Source organism: Cynoglossus semilaevis, chromosome 14 (assembly GCF_000523025.1).
Source record: "Cynoglossus semilaevis isolate Cse_v1.0 chromosome 14, Cse_v1.0, whole genome shotgun sequence".
Taxonomy (NCBI): Eukaryota; Metazoa; Chordata; class Actinopteri; order Pleuronectiformes; family Cynoglossidae; genus Cynoglossus; species Cynoglossus semilaevis.
In genome coordinates this window covers 10,059,413-10,073,568 of record NC_024320.1, presented here as the reverse complement: position 1 = coordinate 10,073,568, position 14,156 = coordinate 10,059,413, and the positions used below count along the sequence as shown (strand labels likewise).

General features: G+C 38.6%; 1 long non-coding RNA gene across 4 annotated transcripts; it reads right to left on the bottom strand.

The window, feature by feature from the left end:
• Positions 1-2,250: 2,250 nt before the first annotated feature.
• LOC103389524 (uncharacterized) lies at positions 2,251-13,171 on the bottom strand. 4 transcript variants are annotated; one of them, XR_003051736.1, is made up of 6 exons: positions 13,019-13,171; positions 12,321-12,403; positions 11,156-11,191; positions 7,233-9,962; positions 6,673-6,832; positions 2,251-2,265 (listed from the first exon to the last, which is right to left on the bottom strand). It is a non-coding gene; the product is annotated as an uncharacterized LOC103389524 (long non-coding RNA). The 4 variants fall into 4 exon arrangements; XR_003051735.1 differs by lacking the exon at positions 2,251-2,265 and adding an exon at positions 5,717-6,520; XR_003051734.1 differs by lacking the exon at positions 2,251-2,265 and adding an exon at positions 6,561-6,575.
• Positions 13,172-14,156: the final 985 nt, after the last annotated feature.

Here is a 14,156-nt window from a genome sequence, read left to right as displayed (position 1 = left end):
GGTCCTGCTGCCACCAAACTGATGCCCGTAAGGAACTGACACATTTAAACGTAGTGACCACAAACAGTCGACCACAGGGCTAAATACAGCTTGCCAGCCACAAATAGCTTTACTGTGGAGCAATTTACGTACTACTTATTCAACCACAAATAAAACAACTAACATCTACATTTCAACCATCAATGAATTCCTGCAACAGAAGAGCAGCTTTTATGCTGACTAGATATTATTTTGACATCAAGGTTAGATCTTTTATTTTGACATTCAAGCTAGAGCTTTTATATGACTTTGGCTTTGACTTTGGCTAGGCTAAGCTAGTGTTGCTAACACCCCAGGCCTCTCTTCTTCATATTTGGTTGCTGAGAGATTAACATTCATTTGAGTTGCATCACTGGGTCTACTGACTGCCAATGCATATTTAAATCATATTCATTATAAATAATAGAGTGACCACATTGTGTATTATGCTCTGGGACACATTAGTGATGGGACTTATCTGATTGGACTCTCAGGGTAAGAGATCCTGTGTGCTGTGTCATTACAAGACCACTGATACTGTTGCTGATATCTGGAACTTGTTCGGTGATTGTTGCTTCTGTCCTAACAGTGTAATGGAGACAAAAAAAAATCAACATCTTTTCAAATACCTCATGTACGATCTGCACAAGGAGGTTTCAACCTCAAACATTTGCAATTTTGACTAGCAATAAAAAAGTGAAGCAATTAGCGAAGATTTATGAAGCCAGTCTTTGATCACTCCCTGCTCATGTAGGGATTTCCAACCCAGCCGTGCACCCAAATATTTCTTTGCCTTTCATTAAGAAATGGAAAGGGAGTTGTCTGAACACAGGAAACTCAACATAGCCCATATCTGGGGATTACATTTCGTGCCACTTTGATCATACCAACTGAAACGTGTTGAACATGTCCAAACCAATACAGAGCCTTTTTGCCTAATTATTTGCCAACCTTGAAAAATACCTGGGTAAAAAAACTTTCTATTTATGCTGTTGAGAGACTTCTATTGTGACACTAGTGTAAAAGCTGAAGGATTTTTATTGTTAAGTTACGTCTTGTGTCTTGGTGTTAGTTTCCAGCTCATCTTTAGAGTTAACCTCCAGAGGTCACTAGTGTCCTGTGTGGTTACAGATTAACCTCTGACACTTCAGATAATAATTCAACCTGAGAGAATGAGCTCACGTCAGCTCCACAGAAGTGTACCAGCTTAATTCCTTCGACACGTAGCATGCACGCACATATCTGCCTATTAGTGTTGGTGTTAGCCAAGCTCAGAGTCTCTGAGGCTTTGTCTGCAGCCCAGATATGCTGGAGCCTCCCTGACGCTACACACAAAAAAAGAGGCTGAGACACGTATCGTGGACGCTTCAATGAAACTATGGGCAGGGACACAAATGCAGCCCGTGCTTTGTGCAGTCATCGTGTGCCTCTGGATGGTCATTTCATACTTCTCTGAGGTTGTTTGCCATCTCTTTTGTGGTTGCTTTCAATCTCCCTGTAGTCATTTCCTGACTCTTTGTAGTTATTTTACATCTCTCAGTGGTTGCTGTGAGGTCATTTTTGGTTTTCTTGTATCTTGGGCCTTTTGGTCTGTTACCTGATTGGCACACAAGGATATGTTGGATCTCTGGTCATATGAATAAAGCCAATAAGGACATGCACCTCTGATCATACCACTGATCTATTCTACATTTGATGTCTAGATCAAACATCTCCAGCCTACATTTGTCTCATCATCCTGGCTCAGTGATTCACCAAGAGACGCTTCTATCTACTGCAATGTGCAGACAGAATATGCGCTGACCCACGGGCTGGACTCCTGCTTCTTCAGATGAATGATTGACATTTTTAAGCTCAACAAATGCCACAGTCATTTTCTTTCATTTCCAGAGAGGAGCAGTCTGTGGTTGTAATCTGGCCAACTCTTGGTAGCTGACGACAAGAAACTGTGGTCGTCCTGACAACAATGCAGCTGATGATGATAATAAATCACAGCTATTTTTTTTTCTTCTTTTTTTGTTAAATGTGTTGCAAAACTTCCCTTGATAAATACAAGTTGTGAAAAAAACAATCCTCAACACCAACCTGGAAAGTTGAAATTTGTTTTCAACTATTTATTTGGAGGAGCTTTGAGCCTATCATCCTGCTATGTGACTAACCGAGCATGCTGGGAAGTGTTTTCGTCAGTGGCTGCCCTTTCCAAACCCCCAAGTTTTGATGAGTCATTCCTGGCCAACACCAAAATGTCTGGAAAATAAAACAGGATTTTGTTTTTAAGCTGTGCAGCCCACAAGGCATTAAAAAGGGGTTTAATTCTCTCCATATCCAACCAAAAAATTCCAATATTTAATTTGGTCTCATCTCTTCTCCTCGGCCCTTTGTTAAAGATGGATTTTTTTTTTTTTTTTTACTAAACGTCCTTCCACAGACGATAGAATTTTACGATTCCACAGCAAAGTACAGCAGAGAAATTCTCAGGGTTTTCGTAGACAGTGGACAGTGTTCCAAAAGAAGTTGGTGAGGACTTAAAAGTGGAGCTGATCATCATCATCATCATCAATCAGGCCTGGATGAAGGATTCTGCAGGGCAATCATTCACTTTAATTTAATCAAGACTAGGCTTTTGGTAAACATTGCACCATAAATATTTTTGGAATAAGACCAACACAGAAGATTGACTGGTTGCAAAACACAGCTGAAAGATTTTCCATTTCCACACTGACACAGTGATGACAACAGCCAGTTGTCAACAGAGATCACCCACTACGAGGGTCACCACTGTCCTGACTGTCACACCCACCATCTCCACGTCCTCCTGCTCAGCACACTCATCCATGACTTTATCTGCCAACCTGTCCCTCAGCACTGCACACTGGAAGAGACTCCACGCCTGTTCTAAACCCATCAGTCACTCGGACTGCGGCATCACCACCTGTATACACATTTCTACTTTTGATGGAAGTATTGATTCTATGGTATCGATATATATATATATATATATATATATAAATATCAATCCAAGTATCAATTAAGTATTGATTACGCTCATTAAGTATCGATACTAATTAATAAATGAAAAACGTGTCACTTTTACATCTTTTAGGGTAACATGGTCTATATACGGGTGGTATTTACATTTTGATACAAATTTTCAGTATAAAACTTAAAAATCCATTGGGGCAAAATATTTTTTTGGAATTTCTAAACAAACTTTACCTAAATTACTGTTCATTAATATACTGATAACTAAGCTACAGCCCACCTCTATATACAGGTCACTGTACAGTCACACAATGATTGATTATTGACTTTGTATACAGAGTGCAGAGTGAGTGAGTTAACCTTTTTTTCAAACTAAGTGATTACTGAGTCTGAAGGAGGAAACGTACTGTGAAATGTCACAGCACACAGCGCTGCCTGTTGACGACCCTCGGCAGCTCACCCTCCGTCTGGAGAATGATAAAGTCTAATATTCTAAGTATTAACTTGGCGAGAGAAGACTAATACACTGTGTGTGTGATAATGTAAAAGATAATCAGAGTAAAAATGAATTTAAACAAAACCCAAGATATTATTGGTTATATAGCGGCCTATTCTGGACCACAGTCCGGCCAATCACAGGTTTAACGCAACAATAACCAACTATTTGCAAAACAAATACAGTACTGCCAACGACTGGAACCAAACCTCACTGTCATTTTGAACTAATGATCAAACCTTGACATTTGGAGCAAGTGGGATTTTACAGTGTAACGACACTGACTTATTGCTCTCATCTTTCCTGGAGCCATTTTTTTATATTTACTTCATAGAATCAGGGAAACCGCTGAACATTTCCGTGCGTGACAAGCTTTTGTAGTGAGGAAAAAAAAATATCGGATGCAGGAAATTAGGAGACCCCTACACTCACACCGGAGTTGTCTCCTGACACGCTAGATTGAACAAATTGCAGATTAAAAATTAATAGGTATTGTCATTCCAGTGATTACGTTGAGAGACCGCTGGGTAGGAAACTGAAATCTGCCAAGTCTTTATTTCTCTGGAAAAGACAAATGGTCCAGCTCCTTGGGGACATCCTCAGCGCAGCGTCTCACTTTCATGTCTCTCCTGAAAAACACAAGCTCTGCTCACTTTTTCCATGGCCGCTGTTGTTGTTGGGAAATCGTTAATTCAGCTCAGGGCTCAAATTGATTTGACAAACGACGCAAAAATGTGAGTCAGACCAAAGTTTTCCTCTGAGCTTTTCTTCCTTTATGTCCTCACCTGCTCTGTTTCCAGCGCTACACACGCACACTCGTAAAATTCAAGTTAATTAAGCATCACTTTATTTAGTTCAAAGCTGCCCTCTGAACCGTCTGCATGAGTCAGAGCTGTGTTTGAGGTGCAACAAACATTCGCGTTTCAGCAGCTCCTCCGAGTAAAACCTGAGGTGGAAAAAAACAAATCGGCCAAAGTAAATGATTTCAAAAACTCTGCCCGTTGTCCTGTCAAAAAAATGGCGATAAAAGACGGCATTTTGAGATGCTGACACAGTGAGGTGGTTCAGGAGGTCAAAGGTGAGCAGAGAGGCAGCTGAGAGTCACTCACAGTTTCATCCTAACTGCAAACAAATAGTATTTATCCACTTCATGTTTACACCAGTGGAACAAAACACAAAACACAGAGTAATGATCGACATTTCAATGAATTCAAATGTCAGTCTTACAGCTGCAGGCATTTATCACTGCTGGTTTGTTTGTTTTTTTCTTTAAAGCTAAAATAAGTCAAGAGGGGAAAAAAAGACTTCAAGACCTAATGTATTTACAAACGTAATATAAAACAAGGGTGATGTGAATGGTCCATGTGAACCATGTGACCTACGGGATAGTTATGACCGAGGGCATGACTTAAACAGAAGCTGTTTTTTTTTACTGCTCCAGCATCACATTTGCATTTACCTGTGTAATGACTCTGATGCTAATCCCACTGACAGAGAGAAAGAGAGAGAGAGAAAGTGAAAGAGAGAGAGAGTGGTGAGAGAAACTGGCATCTGTTCCATCCATTTGGCTGAGGAGTCGAAGACACACACACACACACACACACACACACACACACACAGTGAAGCAAACTGCCAAAAAAAAGGGCAATAAAGTGGGAACACGCACATCATCAAGCCTTTTTATTTTTAACCTACTAAAATATCCTGTTCTTAAATGAGAGGTTTGAATAAACAGACATAAATATATGTTAGCAATGATTAATATGACGTTGTTAGCTTGTTCTGTTTTGTTTTGCTATGTTGACTTTCCAAGCAATCTGAGATATAATTTTCCTGTAGTGTAACAATTTGTTGTTACATTTTGGTAGTTTTTTTTCTAATAGAATTAAACTAAATTTAATTATAGGTTGCTATATATGGCTATCTTGAAGCTATTTCCCTGCTTTTCAAGGAAAATAGAGGGCTAATCCAGCTAACGGGATTTTATAGATATATATACAGTATATATATATATATCTATAAATAAACCTGTTAGCTGCAATAGAGTATATATTACATATTATACACATTAGATGCAGCCTAACATAGTTACCATTGACTGATAAATCAATATCATGAATTGCTGTACACTATGTGAGCATGTAACTGAATTCTTGTCTCCTGTAACTGGTCCACATGCAGCAATGACTTGAGTCTTTAGTAACCCACACCTGGTATTTAGTAGTCAAAACCTAAAAAGCAAAAACTACTGTAAGCAACAACCGACCTCTACTATATCGTGATGTTGTTCAAGACCATAAAAGTTCTGTACTGGAGTTAGCGTTAGCTGAGATGTGGTCCACAATTTGGTTCCATGGACCGCCAGTGTGGAACGCTAAGACCCTGTGAGTCATCGTCACAGGAGGGTCAACTGACCAATCCTATAAAACCGACTGTTCTAGGACTTAATAGTCACAGTCTACTTCATTTGGCCCCACATCACTGTGTTATGCTACACAGGTTGAAGTTCTCCATACATTTGGCACACATTTTTAAAGAAGACACGGGCCAGGAAAGAAACGTACTTCATTTCTATTGGATGGATTAATTGGTGTTATTTTATTTGTTTTCATCACCAGACTAAGAACGTGGAGAAATAGGACTTTTTTAATGCACTGTTTTGGGCTTGTTGTTTTGGTTATCTTTTTAAAATCCATGCTATAAAGCCATCATCTTTGTTTGCTCTATAATCCACTTACCAGTGTTCTTTCAACTTTCTAAAAACTTTGATAATTGTCTTTCCTTCAAAACAGAACAAGCAACAATCTGTTGCAGATTTGTCCACTTCTCAACCTAAACTCAATAAAAATAGGAGATTTCTGGTCTTTGTTCTGTCAGACGTAGAGCCCTAGTCAGATGTGACAGTTATCCTGGAACAGTTTTTCCATCTTTGTTTTCCCTCTTCTGTCGTTGCTCCGCTTCACTTCCTCCATCCTGGTTTCCTTCACCTCCTCACAATTACCAGACGCCCACCATGACTCAGGACTAAAAATCAAACCCAGACAGTTTGGCAGAAGGCACACGTCCTCTCTGACTCCCTCTGACCCCCAGATCAACACAAAGTAAAACAGTTCCCTGAACAACAACTGCAGCCCTAAAAGTGTTGTCAGCACACACGCGCGCACACATACACGCACCTGATGTCTGCAAAGGAAGAATTGCTCATCCCAACTCAGGAAAAACACCCATGACTGGATGAAAGGCGCCGATCTGACACTCCGACATCACTGATCAAACTCATTAACAGCACTTTCCCAGTTCCACTTTCATCAGCAGTACACAAAGCGAGTAATTTTCCTAGAAATCAGCACACATTGGTTTTAGTCACATCTACAAGTTTTTTGGCTAGACTTTTTTTTTTGCTATATTTTGTCAAAATGTAAGTGGTTTATAGGGGAGCCTTTAATTATCTTTGGTAATTATAAATATTTAGGATTTAACTAATTTTAGTCTTAGCTCATTCTTACGATTTTCTAGACTATTTTAATTGTCTTTCAGTTACTTTCTGGCTAACTTTTAGACTGGCTAGATTACCATTACTTCTGGTAAAGCTATAACAGCTTACTTTAACCTTTGCTGATGTGTATTTTGTATCTTTTTCTGTATTGATCCTACAGTAGTTCTTACACAACTTTTCCGTAGTGTTTTACACAGGGTTTGTTGCTATAGGAGCCCGTTTGTTTTCAGATCTTCTTACCAGCAGCTGCTGCTGTACTTGGTATAATCCCATTATATTGCTCTCCAGCCCTGGTTGCCCTCATGTTGACATGTTGTTATTGCCACCAGATTCTGTGACTTCACTGACTCAACTCTTTGTTCTTTGTTTCCTTTAGAAAAATATTTTTCTCTAGTCAGGATCAGCTTTTCTTCTCATCTGATCGACATCTGTAAGTTGTTTTTCTCCCTCTCTCGTCTGTTTTGCTCTGTCAGTCTTTCCTCGTGTGACACATCACTGCCGTCTTGTCTCTTTAAGTTGTGAGGAATGCTCACTGTGAGGACAGAAATAGCAAACAAAGATATAAAGCCAAATAGTAACCTAAAAACACGGTTAAGTAGTTACCTGGGACTTTAAACCAAGGGTTATTATTACAAGTCAGCCTGGAATCACACCAGAATAATATCTTAACTCATGTACTCACTTTTTGAAATATAAACATTCAGTCATTTCTTAAATACCTATTAACTATTTTTTGCTATATTTATGAGATAACTGTTACTTTTCAGTCCATTTTCTAAACTTCTTTGAGAATGTTCTAGGTACAAATACCTAAACCTTTCTTCAATGATTTGGCTTACATTTAGCCCTTCATGAACAAAGATTTAGCTTTATAGATTCAAACTTTATAGGTTATAGTTAGCCTTTAAGTTTAGTAGTCTATTATTACTCTACAGTAATTTATCACTATGGTTTGAGATACACATGTAGTCAGATGTACAAACACCACCCCGAAGATACCACGAAAACAGATGAATACACCTGTGTCCCGACTGCGGTTACCTTCACAACCCGCGGCGTGTTTTAGCAGTGATGCTGCTTCTGTTTTACCTTACAACTTTTTAATTAAAGTATTTATGTCAATGACAACGTAGATAATGCACACTTAAACAGACGCTTCCACATGTGCATTTTTATATATATATATTTTTATTATTATTTCATGCCAGAGATTACAGAGACAGAGACATCATTAAATGTGACCAAACGCACCGGCTCATCTGGTCAACCCACACGGACACGCATCATTACTAACGCAAGGTAGTGTCCATGGAGCTAACAAACCTCGTTAGCTCCATGGACACAGACACACATTAACTCTGCAAACTCACAGTCATACATTTGATATAATTTAGAATATACGAACAAGTGCGCTACAAACACTTCTGTTTCCATATAGTTTTATATAGTTACGCTTACCTGACAACGTAAAGACAGAGACATTATCTGGTCAACTGCCAACTTTACCAAGAAGACCCTAAAGGTGCCCCGTAAACTGCCTGTCCACATGTGTCATAATCTCTGCGGGCAGAAGAACTATAACCCTGGTGTTGTACATCACCAAATGTCAGGTGAATGAATATATGAACACATAAAATAAAACAAATTAAACAAATAAAAATACGTGTATATATGTATTTTATACTCACTTATATATTCCATTTAAACCATAACAACCCGATGAGCCGCATGTAGGTAAAATAATGACAACATAATGTCCAAAACCCCAAAGCTGTCATGCTTATTTTGAGCCACTAGATGGACATATGAACACGCGAAAACGGAGTCGATGCGTTTTACTCTTTAAAAAGGTTAACATCCCAATGAAGATCATCGGGGAGTCAGAATGTAATCAACTGTCTGCACAAAGATTATTTTTAAAGGTGAGTGATAACAAAGTGAGAGTCCCAGTGGCAGCATGGGAAATGTACCAATAAAACTGAATCCATTTTCTCTCTTTTTAAAAGTAAATGAAGAAAGAGTTCATTTTGAACTTAAATCTAGTTTGTCTAATTAAAGTGTTACAAGAGTACTAAAATAATAATTATTTTTGTTCTTCAAACAGTTACACAACTTAACAGTAATCATGAGTAAGTAAGAAAAGCATAAAGTCATACAGTGTAGAAAATAACCATGAGCTCCATAATGATCAGCTAATGATGGAAAACTTTACTGTGTGGCAAACACATGGCATAGACTGCAGGTCAGCCATCATTTTAATGTGGTATTTAGCTAAAGGTTAAAAAAACAAATATAAAAACAACACAAAACAAACAAAAACAACAAATAAAAGGTTTAGCCAATCACGAGTAGTAATCAGGAAGAGGAAACCCTTTCTTCTTCTATATAATATGTGTTTTTAAGTAAATTACAATCAATCAATGTCCACAGAAAGTGTGAAAATGTACAAAATCGTAATCAGCAAAGGTTTTTGGTAAAAATATTGAATTTGACATTAAATCAACACTAGACAAAAACTGCTGTAATTATATGATAAATAAAACAACATAGAAAACGAATTCAAAGAATAACCAATAACTATGATACCACAATCCAGTCCTTTTTTGACTGGCCCTGTTTAAATGCTTTACAGGAGATTTGCGTTGTCTTTCTACCACTAGGTGACGCCAAAGTGCAATTTTTGGGAGTGCAGCTTTTTTAGGGGTCTGGCCAAAGGAAAAGAAGAAAAAAAACAAGTTGTGACTGTGCAAACCCATACTTTGTCTTTCACTCCTGATTCCATTTATCCACGTCACTCATCTTCTTTCTCGAACAGACGCTGCTTGGTTGTCATCACCATGTCATCATCACCGTCGTCGTCATCGACATCACCGTCCATCTCGTTGGTTGTATACGAGCCTTTGCGTCTGCACATCAACCACAGAAGTAATGCTGCTAAACAAGCCAGCAGCAGCACTGCTAACACCACTCCTGCAGAGAGAGAGAGAGAGAGAGAGACATTTACCTCAGATTTTATAAACATTTATTAACAATATACTCTGTGCTCAACTGACCTCTTAGTTAACAATTCCATTTAACAAAAACACATATACAGATAAAAAAAACAATTAGCATTTGTGTTATGGTTATTGTCTATATATATATATATTATAGATGTTTTAGTTAAAGGATAAAGGATAAAGAAAATATATATATATATTACATATTTTGTTTTGATTGACAAACTTAATTTTATTAATTGAAAATGTTTTCAGTGTAAAAAAGCAGGGAATCTTCAGCTTGTCAGTAAAAAGGTTGTCAAAGTTTTCAGAGAAATCTCTGTGTAAAGGGTGGAAGCTGCAGATGAATATTCACGACACGGAGCTCCGTCTCACACCGAGGAGAGGAGGCCGCAGGTTGCTCTCTGCCATTTACCCCCGATTTTCCTCAGTTTGAAAATCAATTGTATCGTATTGAAAATGCCTGCTGCGTGAATAGTTGGATAAATGACTAGTGCTGTGAAAACTGTCAAGAAGTTTTAGTCTTCAGTACAAAAACATGATTTTGCCAAACCGCTGTCCACTCTGTGTGGAGTCCCCAGCAAAGTGTAATCATTAGAAAAATGTAACATGTATTGGTGTGACATTATAGTATCTAAAGTGTAACATGAAAAACACACTCAGGTAAATTACAGCTCCAGAAATGAGGTTATGAATGGGATACGTGAGGAACATGTGTTAAATAATTAAATTATTTCTTTAAAAAAGGGGGGCGGGGACTGGGGCAATGGTGGAGACCTAGGAGTCTGTCATCGAGGGTGAAAGAGAGTTCTTGGGAAACCTTTTAAAAATACAAAAAACCTGAAAAATGAAAAGACTGAATGTAGCTTCAATAATATTTAATTTCTTTTTTCATTCTTTTGGTTTTATAGTCTTTTTATATGACATGGCAGAGAATGTCTACACCTTAAACCCTGTACTGTTACTATGCTTCTTAATGAATTCAATAAAAAAAATTAAATAAGAAAAAAAATGAGGGTGGGAGGGGACCCTGAAGAACACACCAAATGATATACCTGTGTATAGCAGAATACTCTGTATTAGATAAATGAAACATTAAGCCCTACATGGCTGTATGTAAGTGAGTGCATGGATGGGGTTGTAGCGAAACAGAGAAATTCCTACCTCCGATTAATATGCTGGTAAAACTCGAGGAGAGATCTGTGGAAACATGAAAACATTTCACAGATAAATATGTGACGACGTGGTCACGGTGGTGACAGTGAGTATGAAGCTGCGCTGGTTTCACTCACGCCAGGTGATGAAGTTATTTTGAGGAAACCCGACAGCTGAAGGTTTTTCAAATACTTTCAGCTCTGAATTCAAGCACGTGTGGAATTCAAAGAGTCTATTTCAGAGGTGGAGGGTGACACATGCTGTTTACACTGGGGCTCAGCTCTGCCCACACTGTCACAACCTTCTACATCACTGCGACCCCTGCACACTCTACACCACACACTTTTTTTTCTGGGGATTCACATTTTAAACATCACAAACCTTCGCGACCAAAAGACATTATTCGCAAACTCCTGAGAAACATGATGTGAAACGACCCAAAAAAAAAAAATCTCTTGCGACCCATCTAAGGGTCGCGACCCAGTCTTTGGGAAACAATGCTCTACACTATCTGTTTCAACAGGCTGGATAAACCACAGACAGTGATGATGATGTAATTTTAAAAAAGACCACTGGGGGAGCTGTCGTTCAGTAGAATTGAATTATCAGTAAAATCGCATGTGTTGATCATCATGATTATTAATTACTAACTTCAGGCCTGTTGCTGACGACTTATATCAGTGCTCCAGTGTAGATTTAGCCACAGCCACAACAGCTGTCAAACCACTGTCAATTTACAGGCTAAAAATGTATTAAATCTATCTGGAGTTTGTCTTTGTCCACTGTGTCCCTGAAGGCCTCTCTGTCCCTTTTTATCCACATTTTATTTTTCACCCTCCCCTAACCCTCGTCTTTGGTCTCTAGTGTCCTTCTCTGTCCCTTCACATTACCTCTCGGTCTGTCCAGTGTCCACCCGTGTCTTCTTCTGCTAACCCCACTGACCCCCCCCCCCCCCCCTCTCTGCATCACTTCTTATCTCCACGGTGACAGGCCTCAGAGACCTCAGCGTTGGTCCCCTGGTCCCTCTCTGACACACACTGATAAGACACTCCCTGTCAAACATTAGTCTTCTCACTCTGTCCAACATTAATGACAAACTTTCCTATTAAAATATGTTTTATAAAACAGAAATTATATCCAACATTTACTGTGATGATGTCACAGGCGAACGTACCAATCATTGCCACCGTCAGCAGGTTTGTCTCGACCGTTCTGTCACTGGAGTGATTTTCCAAAGTGAGTAAAAGGCGCTGTGAACTGAAAAACAAACATTTCTGAAATAAAAACTGTCAAAAGTTTTGATAAATGTCACACATAATGTAATATTATATGTATTTTTAAGATACCTTTGTGAAATGTCTTTGTGTCAGCGTATTTTGTTTTAACGTTTTCACCTTTTGCTAACATTAGACAAACACAGTCTGTGCTCTGGCAGGTTAGATTTTTGCACAGATGTCACGATTACTGGTAATGTTGTCACCTGACTGAACCGAAATTAAATTGAAAGAGATAAAAAGTGAATTTCTGGAAGTTAATGGCTCTAGTTATCCTCAAAGAATGAAGAACAAAAAGTAATAATGAAAAAGTGTTTGTTTTATGAACAGGCTGTTGTCTAGATGATTCTGTTGACAAACATTCATAGGCAACAGTAGACACAGAGGTAGATTGATCGATAGCCACTCCACACAGTTAGCTGCACGTGTCTGTATTGTTATTGACTGATAAGATGATGTGAGTATAAACAACAGAAGTCAGAGTTGAAACAACAGCTGTATCTGACTCTGACGTGGAATAACTTCGAAGAGTTTTTAATTAAAATTAAAAACAACAACAACAACAAACGGTAAAAGCGAAAGAATTAAAAACACTCACCGTAGTTTAAATCCACTGGCACCTTCTCATTCAACATAAATAACACCCACACACCCACACACCCACACACACACACACACACAGATGGGTGTGGTGTCAGTCCCCAGAGTCAGGATCTGTTCCTCCTTCGGCCAATAATGACTCCAACTCCACCTCTCTGATACTAAACAGCCCGCAGATGTCTGAGAGTCTGCAGCTCTCACACACACACACACACACACACACACACACACGGGTGCACACTGTGTTAAATTTGTTTTTCGATCTTTCTTGGACCACCTGCTGTCTTCTGTCCTGCTGTGATCCTTCAAACTATACTCACGTTCCATACAAACACACTGCATCTGAACAAACTGTGTGCATAAAAGATATTTTTCATTAGCCTGTCATGCACTGAGAGCTGTTAGCAACAGAATGTGTAGCACTCAACAGCCGAACCCTGGTCATAGTGATGACAGGATAGTCCTGAATAGAACTTAGGCAACATTTAGTTAAAGAAAACACCATAAATAAAATCTCTAACTTTTCCCCCCGGATCAGTGTCTGAGCGAAAGGTGACGTCACAGTGTAAAACTGATACATGTTTGACTCACGGTTCAAAAGCTCACGAGAGAAATCATAAAGTGAATTTCAGCGACTCAGGCTGAAGAAATGTTACAAATTAGCTATATCTGTTGGTTTTTGTTTTTTGTTTGTTTTGTTTTGTTTTTTTGTTTGTTTTTTTGTTAGTTTTATTGCAGTACAACTTGTATTTAAAGTGCTGCTTGTTTCTGCTTCTCTGATGATGATGTTTTCCCCTGGAAACATCTTTATTGAATGATAAAAAAAATATCAGTGTGCTGTGTTACATGGTTTTTTATGATACCTATTATTTTTTAATGTTTTTGGACCTTTTCTTTTAAAATAAAAAAATAGAACTCACATAAATCACTGTGGATCAAATGTTGTTGTTTTTTTTCCATCAAAATCATTCAAATTCAACAGATGTGAGATTTACCACCAAATCAACCACTGAACCTGGGAGGAAAGTGGGCAATGATGATAGCAGATACTGCCACCTGGTGGGGTTTCCAGGTAATACCGTTTAAACGAGTGGACCGGTAAGTTCCAAGCTCCTGTGAATGACTCACTTTGACTG